The sequence below is a fragment of the Drosophila virilis genome, chromosome X (genome assembly GCF_030788295.1).
Source record: "Drosophila virilis strain 15010-1051.87 chromosome X, Dvir_AGI_RSII-ME, whole genome shotgun sequence".
In the NCBI taxonomy this organism is placed as follows: Eukaryota; Metazoa; Arthropoda; class Insecta; order Diptera; family Drosophilidae; genus Drosophila; species Drosophila virilis.
The window spans coordinates 17,912,419-17,933,334 of NC_091543.1; the positions used below are offsets into that span (position 1 = coordinate 17,912,419).

At 40.1% G+C, this 20,916-nt stretch overlaps 1 long non-coding RNA gene across 1 annotated transcript in view; it reads right to left on the bottom strand.

Annotated features, from left to right (window-relative positions):
• LOC138911788 (uncharacterized) overlaps nucleotides 1-20,916 on the bottom strand; it is a 165,930-nt gene that overhangs the window by 81,794 nt on the left and 63,220 nt on the right. The window contains exon 2 of the long non-coding RNA XR_011417434.1: nucleotides 7,393-7,455. This is a non-coding gene — a long non-coding RNA (uncharacterized lncRNA). The remainder of the gene's footprint in view (nucleotides 1-7,392; nucleotides 7,456-20,916) is intronic.

The following is a 20,916-nucleotide window of genomic DNA, read 5'->3' on the forward strand; positions in this document are numbered from 1 at the left end:
TCCATTCCCAACTCCATGTTTAGCTGGAATGTTGGACAATGTTCCTGAAAGGTGTGCGGCTGTAGTTGATGTTCCCTGACGTTGCCATATAATTTGTTCTCATTACGTTTTTGGGATTTCAAATTGTGTAAGAAATTAATCATTCACTTCGTTAACGCATTATCGTACTTAAGTCGATGCCCGCATGACTCTAGAAACTGCTGCACTCAAATGCCAGTCGATAGACACAGATACAAATACAGGAACATATACATATACATATAGATATATATATTTAAACATAGGTATATATACAGATAAAGCCACTGGAAGAGATACAAATACAGATACAGATACAGATACAGATACAGATACAGATACAGATACAGATACAGATACAGATACAGATACAGATACAGATACAGATACAGATACAGATACAGATACAGATACAGATACAGATACAGATACAGATACAGATACAGATACAGATACAGATACAGATACAGATACAGATACAGATACAGATACAGATACAGATACAGATACAGATACAGATACAGATACAGATACAGATACAGATACAGATACAGATACAGATACAGATACAGATACAGATACAGATACAGATACAGATACAGATACAGATACAGATACAGATACAGATACAGATACAGATACAGATACAGATACAGATACAGATACAGATACAGATACAGATACAGATACAGATACAGATACAGATACAGATACAGATACAGATACAGATACAGATACAGATACAGATACAGATACAGATACAGATACAGATACAGATACAGATACAGATACAGATACAGATACAGATACAGATACAGATACAGATACAGATACAGATACAGATACAGATACAGATACAGATACAGATACAGATACAGATACAGATACAGATACAGATACAGATACAGATACAGATACAGATACAGATACAGATACAGATACAGATACAGATACAGATACAGATACAGATACAGATACAGATACAGATACAGATACAGATACAGATACAGATACAGATACAGATACAGATACAGATACAGATACAGATACAGATACAGATACAGATACAGATACAGATACAGATACAGATACAGATACATTTACAGATACAGATACAGATACAGATACAGCTACAGCTACAGATACAGATACAGATACAGATACAGATATAAAGAATATTAAGTTGTTTGCATCTGACTTTAAATTCCATAAAAAGTATCTTTTCAATTGGGAATATGAGTTTGTCGTAATGTAAAACAACAACTCTTCTGTGGTCTTTCAATTTCTAACCAACCTTTGTAGGACAAACTAACGCTGTCTTAATATCCATCTGGCAGTTCCCGCGATCCTTATCCTACATCTCCCTGTGTCTCTCTTTCTCTCTCTCTCTCTCTCTCTCTCTCTCTCTCTCTGTCTCTATCTCGTTTTCTCTTCAGCTCTTGTGCTTGCTCTTGGGCTGGGCAAAGGTATTAACTTCGTCGAAGGACATTTTTAATTAGCGGACACAAAGCGCGTTCTTTTAGATTGAAATGCGCCGTTTCAGGGGCCATAAACGCCCTCATGAAACGCTTGTGGACTGTGTGGCTCCGTCTGCATGTTATTGTTGTTTTTGTTATTGTTGTTGTTTCTGTTCCTGTTCCCGTATTCCTTGCCCTTTGCCTGTTGGATATCAATCTGCATTGGGCGTCAACCGCGGCCACAGCTACGGCTACAGCTAAGGCTACGGTTAAGGCGACGTCTGACCCTGTGCGCTAGTCCAGCTCTCGATAGTTGTCCGTCTTGGCCCGCTGGTGTCTTTCGCATTCACTACACTCACATTCACATTCACATTCACATTCACACTCACACTCACATTCACCCCATTGGCAGCGGCGTCGGCAGCTGATTCATTCCGCTACGCATTATTAATGCACATATTTTGATAATTGCCGGTTTGGGCAGTCAAACGTCTGCTTCCGCGGTAGGCGTTCTTTTTTCTTTGCTCTTTGACTTGAATTTGTTTTAGTTGCTTGTCCTCTTTCGTTTTCCAACACACATACACATACGCACACTGGCTGACAGCACTTATGAGAGCCATTTGAGCCGCATAGAACCAACCCAAAATGATTGCTCTTTTATGGACAACACCTTTTCCCCCTCGCCGGCAGGTAACAAGCGGCTAAAGTTCAATCTGTGCGATATGCAGGCTATATAATTTGCACTCGATTTCTGTTGTTGTAGTTATTGTTGTTGTTGTTGTTGGCTATATCTTGGTATTATGCAACTGTGCATAATGTTTGCAACACTTGAAATCTGTTGTATCTCATTTAAATCTCTGTCTCGCTCTCTATCTCACACTCTCTTGCTGTCTCTATCTGGCCAATATGGGCTCGCTCAATCGGTTACAGGCGCGCATTTACTTCCCATCCGTCAATCAAAATGAAAATGACCAAAAGATTAATCGTTTGTTTCGGAATTTTGTTTGATGTTTTATCGCCACAAAGTCCCCCAGTTCATGCCACCATACAAGCACACACACACGCACACACACTCACATACACACATACGCACGCACACATTATTACATACATAAATACCATATATAAGTTTATGTCCATGCGAACTTTTGGCATTGTCGGTCAGCTCTTGACTCAACCGCTCATTTGCCAACTCATGTGCCAGCCTATGATAATAATGAGGATAATAATGATGATGATAATGATAATGACGAGGTGAATGGTTTCATACATATACATCAATACTCATAAGATATATCTCATCATATATTATAATATCGATTAAAAAAAATTTTTTTTTTAATTATCTACATATCAGATTTACATAAAAATAATATTTGTTTAATAAATATTCCCCTTTGGTATGTATGTTATTAACTATATAAAAGTGAACAAATTAAATTAAAATATTTTAGCATATATATTTTTATATGAAATTTTAGCGAATTAAATTGTCAATTGTCGCGAAAGGTATCTAAAAGCTAGATAATGAGAATAACCTAAGCATTATTCCGAGAGACTTAAATAGCTACAAGTATATTGATAGAAAATCTATCTGTAGCTTCTTGTATAGAAAACTTAGCTGTAATCTAATTCAATTTATTGAAAACCTTTTCCAAAATAATAACCTTATTTGAAACTTGTGCACATCAGATATAATAGTTGGCGGATTACTCTATCTAGGGGTCATTTACTCTCGCCAATCAGTTAAAGAATTTTGAAGCTTGTGACACCAATTTGGTGGATTTGTGCGAATCTGAAGCACAGCTTGAGACACTGGGGCAAATTTTTGCGCTACAGTTCACAGATCACACACACACACTAACACACACGCACACTGAGTTACATAAGTTTACGCACCTATCGTTCGCCTTTCTCCCAGTCTGTCTCTGTCTCTATCGTTAGTTTCTATTTCCGTCTCTGTCTCCGGCTATAGACCACAACCTCGCCGGTCAATTTGACTTGGGCAATATGGCAATCAACGGCTGCTTGGCCTTTGCTTTTGCTTTTCGTATTGTCGATGTGGATGTGTATTGTCGATGTGTTCTGGGCCATACTGGAGGCCGCGTCAGGTCGAGTAGATGGTCACAATTTAAATTAATGATTTTTTCTACGCTTGATCTGTGATAGTGACTGACATTTTCCCGTCATTTCTAAGATTAGTTCAAAGTCATCTCGGCATTTTCTACTTTCTACATTTGGCGCACATTCGACGCCTGCTCTCGGCCAGTCCCAGTCCCAGTCTCATTGCCAGTCCCAGTGCCAGTGCCAAGGGTTTGGTCATGTTACCGGCTATTGGCATTGTGTCAGGGTTCGTCGCTTATCCTCTATACAGTATATGAACGAGCACTTTTTGTATAGAGCAGAGAAAAACGTAATAATTATATAAAGAATCATCCGCCTTTTGCGTACAGTAGCTTTTACTTGAAGACGCCGAAACCGAAGCTGAGGTTCAGGCTGAGGCTGAGGCTGAGGCTGAAGTTGTGTCTGGAATTGAAACTGTGGCTAAAGCGGCTTGGGAATCAATACAGTGGTTACTTCTCTGGCTCTCTGTCAGCCCCTGTCTGTGTGTGTATGTGTGTGTGTGTGTGTTGTGCATGTCCGTGACAGTGGCCAGTCACTGATTTTTGATTCGAGCGCCGTGTGTCTGCCAATCTGCCACTCTGGCGCTTCGGCGTCGTCATTACTAGATTGAGATTGATGGCATGTACTCATACTCGATGCCCGGGTCTTTGTCCCAGTCTTTGGTATTCGGCATTCGGTATTGGTCTGGCGCCAGCGTTCTGTCCCAGCCATGTTTTTAGTTCGGTCCTCAGTTTGGGTTGCTGGGATCGGGTCTGGGTTTTGGGCCAGGTCTGAAGCGACGGCGACGGGGACGGCAACGGCGACTGCTGCCGTTCGGCTCTGATATTGTTGTCAATAATTTGTCACAATCGCGGCAATGGAACAAATTGTTCCATGTCATGTTATTGTCAAGATTTGTCGATGCCGGCCATCGATAAGCAAGTGACAAAATAATTAAAACTCATTTTTAACCCCAGGTCAGAGTGAATCGGAAAATAATGCGACAAAACGTTGAGTGTTCAACATCAGATGGCTTCCAGAAGATAGCCTAAAACGGGCCCGCTTCCAAAATCTGGCAGTCATGCACTCACTTACGCTTACATCCCGATTCAGATACAGATGTTCCATGTGAGAAATGCGAGCAAATGCGGCAAGGAGGCAATCTCAGCTGGTGCAGGTGCATTCCGAATCAAGTATTCCTTTTGCCAAGCAATTAACCAGGTATTAGACAATGCAAGTTAGGATAATGTCGGAATAGTCAAACAAGTGGAAAACAGTTTTCAGTAATTCATATTTGTTATATGAATATTAATTATATATCATGGTTTAAATGCAAAGTATGCAACTATATTAGCTACACAATAAATGCAATTTTTTAATTTAACGAGCATGGATTTCGGAACTTTCAGACAAATGGATTAAATGAACATTTATTGAATTACGTTTTGCAATAGAATTATATTGTTGTTGTATTTTTTTTTTCTTGTTAACGACACAAATCGTGGCAAAATGGATTTTTAAGATTGAAGTTTCCTTTCAAAAAGTTTCTAATTGTTGTAAATTTGTTAAACAGCTTTTGGTGGTGGAGTGTTTATATCTGCCTTAACTTTTGTGAAAGTTAGCCGAATTCAAAAAGCTTAACACCAATGCAAACACGATTCTCCGAACCAACTAAACTGTCAATTCTTTATTTTTCATTTTCTGTTTACCAAACCTGGAGCCAAACCAAAAAGGGAATAACCACAACCTAGGTCACAACCGATATATTTTGGTTTCTCAAATGTTTCCAAGATATTTCTATTAATAAATACAAGTCGCGAAAGAAAGTCTATTTATTTTTCATTATGATTTTTAGGAGTGTTCATGAAATAAATACAAATTTGAGTTTCTATTAAAATTTGGTCTTTTATATAAAAGATACTTGAATATAAGACTCATTGACTAAAACTGAAAAACGAACAAAATATGATTTTGTGACGATCCATAATGTTTGTGTTTTTTATAAAGTTTTGAAACCATAAGATCTCTTACAATTTAATATTTATATAGTAGAGAAACAGAATAGATTGCCGTAAAATTGCTGCATTCGACATTAGTCAAGAGTATTGAAAGCTTGCCAAGAGCCGGCGACTTTGACAAATTCAACAATCTATTGTGGACGGCGATAACAAATGGGTTATCCCTGCCCCTGGTGATCAAGAGAGAGATGGAATATCGAAATGATATGTTTGCTCATTTAGCCGGGTTTCGGGTCTGGGTAGAGGTGAGGGCGGGGTGAACACTTCATATTTTGTCATTACATTTAATGGCCTGTCCGAAACGAGTGTACGAGCAGACCGAGAGCACCCGCCTATTTGGTTGGCAACTACTCGAAGCATCCATCCAGCATAAGTATTTCACTTGGTTCGATGTTAGCATATGAAACGATGCCCCTTAGGAAAAGAAATACTCGTAATTTTGATTGTTGTTGCTGCTCTTCTTGTTGTTGTTGTTGGTCTTGATGTGGTGTTTTAGTCATGGCCAAAACATTGTTAATGGCATTTGGGCCGTAATTTCGTTTGAGATATTTAAAATTTCCCATAACTCAAAATCAGTGGAAACTATTTGTGATTACCGCTTGTTACCGCTGCTTTTCATACTGCTTTCTACTGCGATCAATCAACTCAATTTGTTGACCCAGCCCCGGACTGTGTACAAATTATTAGAGCCAGCTCAAGTCGAGCCGAGCCGAAGCCGCAGCCGAACCCGAAGCTGCAGCTGGCACTGGAACTGTAGCCAAATCCAAAGCTAAAGCCGATGTCGGCCGAGCAAAGGGCCGACTCGTCATGAGCATCGGCATTTTCATAGCCGGTTATGGCTGTCACGGCGTGCATCTATGAGAACCGCGGAAAAATTAGTGCCACCGAGGCAATTACCGAATCCAAAACCCGAAACATGTACATACATAAGATCGAGTGTGGGGAAGAGCAATTAATTACGATTTCTCGGCTTGCAAAGGGATGAGCTGCAGCCATTTTAGATAATCAGCGATCACAGGATCACAGCGTGACAAGCAAACAAATAGAAGAAGAAACACCTCCAATGATCTACCATTGTTTTGATTGATCATTTGTCTGTCTACATCGGGTTTTCAAAGTAACGAGAAAAGTATTTATCTAGGCCATATGCAACAATCCCCAATGACCTATGACCAATGAAATACTTATAAGAAATAAATAAAACACTATCCTCAAATATTCCCTACGTTAAATTGTGTTATCTTAGTGAAAAAAAGAAATATATATATATAAATAATAATATATATTTAATATATATGTGAAGGATATGAAAAGTACGTTTCAGGACTCTGTACACGTCGCGCCTCATCGTAAGCATGTATTTGCATCACGTGCGCTCACCCACCCATCCAAATGGAGCGCTCTCTTTCTCTCTCTCTTTCTATTTTCGCCCTGTCTTATTCGTCCTGGCGTCGCGTCTGCATTACGGGGCGCGATTCGCGTGCAGCGAACATTATAGGGCGTGTTCCACTAGGGGTGAATGCCGTACACAGCTGGCCACAATGGCCCGTCTCCGTTTAGGCTTGGTACCACTTTCCGTGGGAGGGTCGCGTAATAAATCAGTGAAAGATAATTGAAGGAGTGGTCTATGCGGAAGAACGTCATTTTTATTGTGTTTCCTAACTACTGTACGAATAATACCTACAACAATGTTACGTTAGGGCAAAATATAACCAAAACTTGGCATATATTTGTAGCACACTATTCATATGTAAATACATATATATAAATATATATATAAGAATATATGTTCTTACCCATATACAATGCAAGATTATCGATCATCGATTTGTAAGTGGGGTCCAGACTTTTAGACACATCTGTGAAAAAAAGCAAAAAAGAAAGAGATATAAAAGAGTGAGAAAGCGAGGGAGGTAAAGAGAGAGAAAGAGAGAGAGAGAGAGACTAACTAGCGATAACACTTTTAATCAAAGCCTGAAAAATGTAAGCCTTGTTTCAATTCATGAGAATTGCATGGAAAGGCATTGTTTGACATTTTCTTTGCTGCAAAGAATATTAAACTTCGTGTAAAATAACATAAATATATTCATAAATAAAGTTTCATATAAGCATTTTTCAAAGGTCTTGAAAAACAGACTAAAAAAAAAACTTAATCCGCCCATTTTCACCTGTGGATAGACTTTACAAAATCGGTGGAAAACGTATTCATTATATGATAATGTACAGTTTTTCCACGCAGTGGGATGGATTTTCATGATATTGTGAATGTTGAAATTTCTTTTTCGAGCACGCAGCTGCGCCATTCCATGCCCACAGACGAGCACACTTCGAAACTCCTATTCACATTTATTTGTGTATTGCTGGCAAACGCCAGCGAATGTTTATATCATCATCCGATTGTGGGCCGTGGGCTGATGCTAGAGACAACCTGCTGTGCTTTGAACGCTTCAAGATGAAACAGTCCTGATCCATTTTGTACACATGCCCAGTGCAATACTCTTTTCTTCACTGTTTGTTGCTGTCGTTGTTGTTGTTGTTTCTTTTTTGGACAACTCAAGTGTCTAAGTGCTCGCCGGATTCGACGCCGATTTCGGATTCGATTCCGATGCTGATGCTGACGCTGACTCTGAATTTGACGCCGCTGCCTTCGTTGCCGCGGTCCGTTTATGAACATCAACAGGCGATGCCAATGCTCAATCCAAACATTCGCATTGGTATACGGGTGGGTTGAACGGTGTACCCTGCACATTGCTGCTGTCTCCACTCGCCACAACGTTGGCCCATCGACCATCGACTCACCTCTTGATCCACGCAATGCGTACACTATAAAAGTGTATATTTACACTCTAACATTTAAGTCTGGGAGTTAAAAACGAATTGCTATAACTATTATTATTTTAAGTGTATTCAGAAACAATCAAGGCAACTTTCAAGTAGCACCAGCTAATAAAGCATTCCACACACGAGGTGGGATTTCAACTCAGATTCTCATTGTTCAGTCGCCCGAATAACCGGGTAACTTATCCATCAAGCTTTTACTATATTATAATATCTTAGTATATAGTAATACATATTTAATCAAAAAGATTAAAGCATTATAATAAAATTTCTTGCAACTCAAGGATTTTATACGGCACAAAGAAGAACCAAAAATTATAATGCCCTTCTGAGAGAGCAAGTAGGGATATTAAAAGCGAATAATATAGGGAAGCATATTAATTGTTGGTCAAAAACTATGACATAGTTAATTTTCTTTTCTTTCTAATTCTATTTTTGTTCTAGTACTTTATACAAGGTACTTTATTCTTGTGTGTTTTGCAATCAAGTGTGCTTTTTTCAGTGTATGCCATTGGCGTCGGCTAATACCGTCGCCATGGACGTCGCCGTCGTCGCCGTCGTCGCCGTCGTCGCCGTCGTCGCCGTCGTGGCCGCCGGTTTGGTCGTCGCCATCAGCATTGGCAGCTTCGGATCGGCAGCAAGAATTCGGGGGGGCCATCTGTTGCACATCATTCGCACTTGGTTTCTGTCGGCGCGTTGCCCTATATTAATGGTAATTTCTTACTTTTTGTATACATTTTGGTTTGAATGTTTTTTGTCTATTTTGCTTTTGTTTCGGGGCAACATTTTGGATGCGAGTATGTGTGGGGATTTCAAATAATTTAATCGCTCCTCTTGCTTTGCATCTTAGATTTATACTTTGTTGATACTTAACAATTAAGTATTTTTCAGCTTCTGTCTTCTGTTTTGTGGCCAATGTGGAAATACCTATACAGCCATCTATATGTGTGTATACATATTTTTATATATGTACATACATATGTATATCAGTTATACTATGTATACATATGTTTGTATTTATAGCCAACATATAGGTGTGTGTACGGTTAGTTGTGCCAGCTACAAATTGCTAGTAAATTTTCCGCATTCAACTTGCTCGAGATCTGCACTAATTACTGCTGGGGCGCTCTTTATAGGTTATTGTAATTATTAATATTGGATCGTAAATGGAAAAACTTGAATTACAATTATAATGGTCGAGGTCGAAGTGCCATAGTGCAAATCTGAAATCATAGAAGCGATCAGCCGCGAACCCGACCAAACTTTTTAATGGGCCGTTGCAACCAAATGCCGCACACTCACCAAAGCACACCAAGAACAACAACACCAGCAGCTAGAATAACATTAGGAAAATAACATGTAGTAGAAGAAGAAGACGACGACGACGACGACCACGTGGAAGAAGAGCAAACAGTATGGGGGAACTTTTTAGTAGTCAAGAGATTTTTTTAGTATTTCGCGTGAAAGAAATTACGATGAAAAATGTGCTCTAATAACAATAATGAAAAAGCAAACAAAATTCTAAGCTAACCAAACGCCACAAAATACGTAGTAGTATCTAGCCCATCCAGAACACACACACACACACGCACACCCCTTTGCACAGATTTTACCTCAAGTCATTGCCAATGAAATTTAATTATACATACAACAAATACAAAACGCAATTGTATCTATCTGTTTGTTCCAATATGTTTATATTTGTACATGCCCGCCTTACCCCTCTTCCCACCTAACACGCCACCCCCTCGCACACCCCAACCACTCGCTTTTACCCAAATAAGCACGAAATCGGATTTCAGAAGAAAAAACATGCATAACACGGGGTAATTCGTTGGTACATTGAAAGAAGTAACAAAAAATAATGGAATAATTGTTTATGTCGGGTCTCCTAAGGAGCGTGAATAGGTTTAAAAAAAGCAAAAGATCCTCTGTGATAAATGCGGAATATTTTAATATATATATTAACATATATATTTATAGTTCATTAATCGGAGATGTGATTGGCAAAATATATCAAATTCTCCATCGAAATTGCGGGCTAGGGTGGGAAAGTAAGCGAACCGGTTCAAACCTGGTATTTTTACTTGCCTTCTATCCCTAAACCAAACTAGCCACCTCAAAAGACAGCGAAATCGAAACCCAACCATGGCAGATATCCCATCGTATTTCATAGATTTCGGTTAAAGATCAAATCTAGCCCGTTTCTGGCATACGCAAATAAGTACGAACTGCAACATTATCAGTGAAACGCGGGAAATTGGCAATTCGAAATGTAATTCTTTTATGAGAGTTTGAAAAATATTAAATAATCCCAAATATATAAAACGAACCAGCGAGTCTAGACTGATTAAGCTCATTTAATTCTTCAAAATTATTTATAAACGAAGCTACAATAATTCGCACGATCTTTACCATGCGCCAATATCCCTACCCCTGGACCCTGCTACAGATGCACAATAAAAAATTACAAAAATGGGCCTCGGTATTGGGGGGAGTGGGTATATCGTAATCATTTGGGTACTCGCATGTAGCAACTGAGTATTGCTATCTGGTCATGCTCATTCCTCTGCATGTTACCATCAGCTCCTCAAATTTATCTAATCACCTCGCCCCCACTCGGGGGCCGGCCCCACTAGCCCGCCGCATGTGCCCCGTTGAAGATGAAGCGTTGTATTTGGTTTATGCCACGTGAAAAATAGCGGTCCAAGACTTTAATGTGTACTACAAATTTTTTATTTCTAACTTGGGTAAACATTTAGCCAGAAGTAAACAAATACAAGACACTTAAAAGGTATTTTCGGTAGTCGGTACTTGTGCCCAAAAGTAGACATTCCATTTGGATCAGTTCGCATCGCATCGCATCGCATCTCTCGCATCCCATCGGATCCCATCGGAACGCATCGGTTCACTTTGGTTTCTATTCGTTTCGTTTGGTTTCGTTTGTTCAATTGTAGGAAACGCAAATGATTATTTAGTTTTTTTTTTGTTTTTCTTTAAGTTTTCTTTTTTCACTTTTCATTTTTTTTTTTTGTTCCCCCTCCTATATGTTTGTTGATTTAAGGAATAAGTTGACTCATGCGCCATTAACACTTCAAATGTGCACATACACATATTATACGACCCATAGAAAACTCGCATAACACAGATGTGTACATGGAAATGTTACAACTGTCGACAATTTAGGACAAACTGGCATCGTTTCATAGATGTTATAGATATATATACATATATATATACCTATGTACAAATCACATATGTGATCATGCGGGGCAATTCCGAAGAGTTAATGGAGAGCAATTAAATATAAACTCATCTGCATTTAAATAATTATCCCTTCAGTCTTATGCAACATCACTTTCGACTTCTAAATGTTGTCAAGCCGCAGAGCTATGCTCGGGGAATGAAAATCTTATGATCTAAAATTGCTCGCAAATTGAAGCGACGCCGTCGACAAGAACGTCGTCTGATCGTTTTGGCTCGGGCGTTCCGCTTTTGGCTAAGTCCTGAGAACGGTGCGTGCTGTCTCCGATTTGGTATTGTCTTTTTTTTTTTTTTTTTTTTTTTGTTCAAAACAGGCCGCGCCCTGAATGTGAAGCTGGAACTAAACCTTTGCCCAGACACAGCCCCGTTTTGGGTGCTTGCGTGCTTGCAGAGTCTTTTTGGACTCTCGTTTTTTAATTCGTATTTTATTTTTTGGTTGGTTTATACTTGCTTTGTCTGTGGCTGTGTGAACGATCATCGATCGGCGGCGCTTGGCAGTCCAGTCCCGTCCAGTCTCGTCTCGTCCCGTATCGTCCCGTTCAGTCTCGTCCAGTCGCAGCGGTCCTTGGCTGAACTGCGCTTAAAAACCAACAATAACAATAACAGCGACAACAAAAGAAACGAACAAGGAATAAGCCAAAAAAAAGCCTGCTGTCCACCTATCTGTCTGGAGTTTAGATGCCATTTTTTGACTTTACAGCCAAAAGGTAACACCCACTTGCTGATTCTTGCATATTCCAAATCGAAATTCATTAAGATTCATTCTATGAGAGCCGCCCGGGCACGAAGACAGCTTTTTGTGTATCGATAAATGTATTTTTGGTGCTGTTTTTTTCATAGTCTGGACAGGACAGGGACAGGGACAGGATTGGCAGCACCAGCTGATGGGACGGATGTGGCTTTTTATTTCGCGATCTTTTTTTATTTCATTCTGCGATTTGACGTTTACGCATCCATTTTTGGTCGATTGTTGTAACCTAAGTTATAACTTGACAGCAGCTCGAAAAGAAATGAAATTAAGCACTTATTTTAATGAAGTCCCTAAGCCCAATACGAGTACCACTTGCCAGAGACAACGGGAATAACTATGCCAAGCACCACAAAGTGCAAAAAAAAAGGGATTACGACTTTTTGTTACCCCCTTCAGCTTCCTTTTGCATCGTCTTCGCATTAATGAAAGAATCAAGTCCAAAGAATGGCAACAAATTTGCCTTTATTTGATTGTGTATAGTAAATCCATTTTGGTAGCTCGACTTTTATTTGTTAATTTATTATGATGTTCTACCGAAAATGAGTCTAGAGCTCCCCCAATTTTCCATTATGCATGCATCTTAAGCCTTTCAAACTGCCCATTCAAGAATACAAACTTACGAGTCGGTTGCTCTCTATAAGAACGGCGCACAATTGGGCAGCCGCGATTCGCAAGAAAAAATTAACCCAAAATCAACGTGTTTTTTTTTTCATATCTTACAGATTTGTGTGTTCTTATCAAAGTTCAGTCTGATCACAACAATGTAGGGAGCGAGGGAGAGAGGAAGAGTAACTTACGAGTGGGTAATTACTATTTGACTAAATTCTCTGTAGGTTGGGAATGCGTTTGAAGCACGCTTTACAACACTGTTTTTTTAACGACTTCGGAACGCATAGCAAATGTTTTTTTTAGTAGAGCACATTTTACAACTCTGTTTTATGAATGAATGTGAGCTCGATTTCCGTTGACATCAAGCTACGTGAAAGAAGCGTGAATTGTGTTGAAATTAAAATTTAATATCGATCATGATATGATTCATATAACGTCTTTCGAGACTGCACAATAGTTGATCTATAAATGCATCTCTCTCTCTCTCTCTCTTTCTTTCTTTCGCTCATATCTCAGTCTCTCCTCCTGTCTCTCACTCTCTACGCGATTGTCGATATGACTTTCAAATTTAGCTGTTGTACTTTTACGTGTATTAACTACTTATTTCGTTTAAAGCAACAATTAACCCAATGGCAACAAAAGGCTTACAACAGCAAGTCAAAACATTCTCTGGTCATGGTCATGACGGTGATGGCGACGGCGACGGCTGCGGCGACGTCGGCGACGGCGTCTTCGTGGGGCGCATGGAATTAGATTTATACATAGAATGAAAACCTTAATGGGTTTCGGACCGCCAAACAATGACGGATGAACAAATTTTTGATTTTACGCTCTAAATTATGTACGTACGTTCGATCAGCTTTTGGGTAATCTGTATATCGCTTTTCATAATACGAATTATAGCACCAAATACAGGGTGCACTTTTCGATTGTACAGCCCTGGTCGACAGCGAACTATGCTAACAGTTGATTGTGGACATTTTACCAATTCCAAATGCATTGTTAAGCTGTCATGCATTTCATAGCCGAAGTTTGAAGGTTAACTGCTTGGGGAACACCCTGTATTGAAGCTGCTTCCTATAGCCAATACATACGCGCACACACGCACTCGCACTGCATTCACATGGACAAAATCAATCCATATCGATGTGTATATGGACATACCTTGTATATATCCATCCATCCAGAGACCGCGTTGACCATCGCAGACGAAGAGACAGACGCAAACGGAGACGTGTTTCATGTATGTCCGGCCCAGTATGGCCTTTGCTTCATTTGTCTGTGTGTGCGGCGTGTGTGTGTGTGTGTGTGTGTGTGCGTGTGTGTGTCTGGTGTGTGTGTGTGTTTCGAGTCATGTTGTTTTATAATAGACTACGGCTTTGAAGTTGTTTTGGCGATGACTTCGTCGCTTCATTCTCTTTCCGTTTTCCATAAATTTAAATTATTAATTTTTTAACCACGGATAAGATGACGGCGACGATGATTATGTCGTTTTGTTATAGCTGCCGCTGCTGATGCCTTTGTGCCGTTTTAACGAAATGAGAGTAATTTGTGAATTTTTACCTTTTTTTTCCCCATTTTATTTCAATTTTTTTTTTTGTTATTTTTCTGTGCCGACCGTGGACCAAACAAAGGCAAACCAATTTGACTACATGCGGCCCAACATCAAAACCGTCGCCATGATGCTGAAAACAAACATGAAACCGAACAAGAACGCTCGACTCGGCCACAGAATACTCCTTAGCAGGAAGCTAAGAGTTGAGGTTGAGGTCGCGGTCGAGCTGGAGCCGGAGCCGAACCAGATCCCGTAGCGTGGTCCAGGCGGGTGCGACGGTTGGGAATAGCACCAGGTTAATGTCTGCTAATGTAATGCAATAATAACAAAGAGCGGCATGCACAAGTAACAAGCCTGATTAAGGACATAACATACAAATGGAAGGATAACTGTTTTGTTACTTTATTTATTATTTATTTACTATTTTTATTATTATTTCGAATTCTTGTGGAATTAATTCGTTAATGATATTCTGCATATATAAACAAAGTTTGAGCGTTCATTTTTTTATTAGTGAAATTAACAAGAAATAATATATATGATTATTTTGAAACAATTATTAACAAGCTCAAATACTACTAATTACATTAGATTAGTCATTTTTATGACTAACTGTCAAATTCTTGAATGGCATTTGACTCATCAGTCCTGCATTTTCAGCCTAAATGCAAACCAAGGTGAAATTTGAAGGGTCCTTTCAATGCATGTATTTTTGTGTGTGTGTGTTTGTATGTGTGTGTGTGTGTGTGTGTGTGTGTGTGTATGTGTGTGTGTGCGTATGTGTTTGTGTGTTTGCTTGTCTGTCAAATGAGCGTGTTGCAATCGGAAGCTGTGTGGATTAGCATTTGTGATAACTCTCGAAATGCCTATTGAAAAAAACGCTACGGAAGCCAACATTTTTTCCCCCTTTCTGTTCACATTTTCTCTATTTTTTTTTCTTTTGTGTTGTTTTTTCAGTAATCCTTGCGGCTGGGGCAATCATGGCAATAATATCACATGTTGTAGCAAGCGATGGCACTTGACGAGCTGCACGCCGGCTCTGGCACCACCAGCTCCTCACCAGTGGATACGTCGGTGGAATCGTCAGTGGCATCACTGGAGCCGCCAGCGGAATTGACAATGGTAATTGAAACGCGCACGGTGAGTGCTCTCGGCAAACTCGCTTATCGTCATAAACCACTTATACGGAAAGTATTTCAATGTGCTGTTAGTTTCGTTTATTTCGATACCCTACACACGGCGGGCATTTGCGTTTGTGTAGTGTCTGAAAAGACGAGGCATGCCCAGTACTAACTCTTTTATATTTTACTATATTCAATATATATTATTCCGAGCATTAACCAACCAACTCGCTTATATCTTTCTTTTTATATTATATGCGGTCTGGCGGCTATTTGAGCTTCAATTTGATATTAAATTAAATATATATGAAGATTATTGAGACTTTTTCTCGCATAACAGGGCATCCTTTAAACGTTCTTGTTCAATCTCGTGCACTTTGATTTGCTTTCGTTTCTTGGTTTTTTCTCCTGATATTTATTTTTTGTTTTTTTTTTTTTTTTTTGGAGGGCATGCGCTGAAACTTTGGACCTTGTTTTTAATCGCATCAAGACGAAACTAATGCGAGTATTATTATTAGAACGGAAGCAGCGGCATGGGCGACCCCAGACCATGACCCACAGCTGCTGCTCTGGCTGCTCTTGTGGCGTAAGCCCAGCGCCTGGCCCGAAGTTCGGGACTGGAGTTGGGGGCTAATGAGTCGCTTTGAGTGTCGCACGTGCGGCCCACTTAAAGAACAGGCACCCCTCTTATTGTTCCGGCAATGCCCAATTAAGGGACCCATTAAACAAATGACCATTCACAAGGGCCAAAGCTTTAGAATAATCTTAAGATTGGCAGCATCAGCTTAAGGATCTGGATCCCAAGCCAATACAAGTACATGTACACGCTTCAGTTAACAGAGAGTATCTTGACCATCTTTCGCTGGACTGCAATGGCAGTTACATTTGAGGGGCGGACATCTTGCTGATTGGAAGCTTGTAGACAATAGCGCTGAGCACAGAGACGCCGATCTCTGTTCGCAATGGGTTGTAGTAGCTGCCGCCTCTTTGGTACTGCCCCTGTGCCTGTTGCTGCCTCCTGCTCCTACTCTTGCTGCACCTCTCCTTGTTGTGGTTAAGCCCATCGTTGTCAATTTTTCTTGGAAACAATTCTAAATTAATGATGTTTAATGCTGCACGCTTCGTGGGCCACATGCGTTCGGGTCCGCTCCTCGTAATCATCTCGTGAAACAGAAGCAGCCGCAGTCGTGCCATATTGCTGATGATTCCAATATGCGTTTGGATACATGTAAATGCAAGCAAGCACACATGCCCCTCCCCTTTTATGCATGTGTGTGTGTGTGTGTGTGTTTGTATACATGTGTGTATTAGCCTGACAAAGGGGGGAGTAGGTTGGGGCCCGACCAGCACATTGAAACATGCACATTCCGAACAAACAAGCATGCGTAGCATAGGGGAATAGTCGGACATGCGGCGCATTTATGTTTAGATACTCGGGCCTACGTATAGCCCTCCATATGCAGCATATCCAACAAACTCGCCTTTTGGCTAACAATTGCTTGGTACACACAGATCCCGCTCACAACCGAACACAGAGTCATCAATGCATTGATATGAAGTCAATTAACCTTAAAAGTCATTAAAATGCTTAAGGTTTTATTTTTACTACAAATTTCACAGTGCTTCCTCTCCAATTCATCAAAATTCCGATATGATAACTAATTGATATACCCTGTAATGGAATGCATTTGTATAGCTCTATGGATGGGGCTATATTATTTGCAACGAAAATTTCTCGTATGCCTTATGCACAAGATTATTAATGTTATACTTGTGTTCATTCTATCTAACTCATTTCATAAAAGAGGAACCCAATAGGAGAAGAACAAAGAAAAGAGGGTGAGAGTTAGTTTTGTTTTGAAATAAAAGAACGAAGCCCTGTAAGTCTCTTGAATTCATGAGAATCACATAGAAGGGCGGCATTTAACAAATGTTTTTTTTTTAATTTACAAAACCTTTAACTTCTTCTTCATCCGGGTATGGGAAGCTCATGTAAAAAAATAAGTTGATCATGAATTTGCTTGCATTTGGCAAATTATGCATTATGCGTTATTCTAGGCATTTTTATAGCCCGTTCAGACTTGTATTCCATATGAATATGAGCCTATCACTTCCAACTATAGGGTATCTTTAAGTCAAGCATAAGCTTTTGGAGAATTTCAACCTTTTTTAATATTTCAAATTCTGTTTACAGGGCAGATTTGAGTCGTGCCCAATGAGTATTTACTTTAGATGTGCATATCTCGCCCATTCATACATGTACTCACACAGAATTTGCATATTAGTTCTGCTTGCAGGGTATTTTTGAGTCCTGCCCAAATTTATTTTAGCTGTGCATCTTTCGCCCATTCAACCTTATATATTTACACACACTATTCATATAGACCATTCACTCGAATAGCTTAATGTGGTATAACTACAAATACAACTACCCAAATCTTCCGCCCCCTTTCAGGAAGAGATCTGTTTTGTCTCTGGTTAGGACAATGATGCGTAGCGCGTTTGTGAGCCAGTTTTTATGTGTTTTTCTTGTTAACTTTGCTAAAATCACATTTGTCCACTTGCGCTTCCCCATTCAATGACATTCACATGCATTCGCGAATGATCAGCGCGAAAAAAAAAACCAACTCTCGTACTCATATGGTAAATTGATTTTGAGAATTTCTCGCGCGTGCATTTGTTTATCCCTTCAAGCGTTAAGTGAACAACTGCGCTTAATGATCACAACAGCAACAGCAGCAGCAGCAGCAGCAGCAGCAAAAGCGGCAGCGGCAACAACAGCAACAACTGCTACAGCAGCAACAATTGCCGCCGCCTGCCCGCCTGCAATTATGACTATTTGCATTGCACATTACACATTTCACACTGCCAACTCTCAACTCAACGCGAGTTCGTTTTTCTTACTCGAACTACCTTCTCCTTTCTTGTTATTGTTGTTGTTGTTTATGTTTTTGTTGTTCCCAAGTTCCCAAAACCCGGCGTCGTCTTCAGTTTTGCTGAGGCTTTGGCAACCAGGCAACAGGCATACAGCATCTGGCTGTCTGCTTGTTTTTTGGATTGTTTGGGTTGACGCGAATCGGAGACTAGAGAGACTGTAGACAGGAGACAGCAGACAGGAGACTACTCGAATTGTACAGAGAGGCATGGCCTGGCCTGGGCTGGGCTGGGCTGGGCTGGTCTGGGCGCTGGCATATTCTCAGTGCTAAGTAGCTGGCTAGCGCTGCACGTTGCTCAACTCGTAGAGCAGCGCAGTCCGTTTATAAATAACACATATTCACACTTTCACGTTCGGATTGAGCTAATTGAAACGTATCTGCATAAACCGCATCAGGAACTGCCCTCTCTCGTTAAGCAGCGTTGCCTGCGGCCCGACTCGGCAACGGAATCCGCATTGGCATCGGCATCGGCATCGGCATCAGCATCGGCTGTAGTGTTGGGGTCTGGGTCTGGGTTTCTGGACTGGGGGCCCGCAGATTGCAACATGCAGTTAAAGCTAAAGCTAAAGTCATTGTCATGGTCGTGGGTCGTGCTAATAGTAATGACCCTCCTTAACCGCAATGCACGCAAATACACGCACTCACACACACACACACACACACACACACACACGCACACACGCAGCAATAAAACTCAAGTATTTAGTTTGCACTTGATATTTTTGGTTCACTGCATAAATATATAGCTTACACTGATCGATCTTTATCTAAATCATTGAGGAACTGGGAACTATTTCCTTTGCCAGGAATTAATTGTATCTATGGATTTAATACAAGTTCCTCAATGCAATTAGAACGTACAGAAGCTTAAATCTAGATTTAGGTGCAATTGTAAAAATATATTTAAGAATCACACCAGAGAAAATATCGCAAGACGAACAGCTTTATGTGACAACAAACTGGGTTTGAACCGCTTCGGTTCGAATTAGAATTCACACTAAGAACCGTACCAAAAACAAAACTTGTGTTAAAAAAAAACAGCCTCAAAGAAACAGCCCCAAAGAAAATAAAATAATTGTAGAGGGAAGTCCGGCTCCAAAGCTTATATAACTCTTACCCCCAACTATATATGAAAAATGTACATTTTGGGCAGAGATCAAATTAAACCGCATTCTGCATATGAAAATATTTATGACTTTCAATATTTATGGAAACAATAGGCAAATTGAAAATTAAAAGCTTACATATTTTACCAAACTATAGACAATAAACCTAGGTTTGAATCAAACGACGGATGTCGAAAACCAGCTTCACGAATCAAACCGAAAGGTTCGAGTCATACCACGTAATGAGCTCTGATATATTTAAAAAATCAATTATTACATTCCACAAAATGAATTTAAATAATTAAATTAATAATGAAAACCTAAGAAAATTTGCACGGATCTCAAGTAAGATACTTAAAACACATAAAAGTGCATTGTCAACGCATATTAAAACAGAATATCAGTTAGTTAGTTTATATGAAAGGGGAACTTAAATTGAAATAAAAGCTATTAAGCTACGCAAGGCAGCTCAATAAACAATTCTCATTTGGAAAATTCTTTCGTATGGCCATCTGCTTGTTGCACGTCCATAAAAGCGTTGGGAAAGTGTTTTTAGTTGATGGCCGAGAGAATGAAATGTGAAAATCGGTATGTTAGTTGAGATTTGCAATCGTTTATGCGATGGCCAAAAGCGATGCCAATAGACGGTTGGTAACAACACATGTATGTCTATGTTAGCGGATAGGCTACTGCACATGAAACCCAGCCGCATGATCGTAAATTGTGAATGGGTTTTTGGGGTACATCCATGGCTATGGGTGCTTCATCAACAGACATCGACATCGACGTCGACATCAACATGGACAACGACATCGACATGGATATGGACATCGCCACTGCGATCACTATTTCAGCTTTCAGCGATCGGTGCCAAGTGAAACGACAACCAGCCAAATGCAACACCAACACCAACAGCAACTGGCAATTGGCAATTGGCAATCGGTAACTGGCAACTGGCAACAATCCATCGCAAGTAGCTTGAACGAACGTGCCACACTCATTTCTAAGCGTTATGCATATGTATTTTGGGGATGTTGGGGGTAGGCGGGCAGCTGTTACGGTACGGGGGCCGCACGGCTTACCAGTACCACGACAGTAAACCGCAGGTGGAGATGTACTTGGAGACGGAGCCCAAAGCGC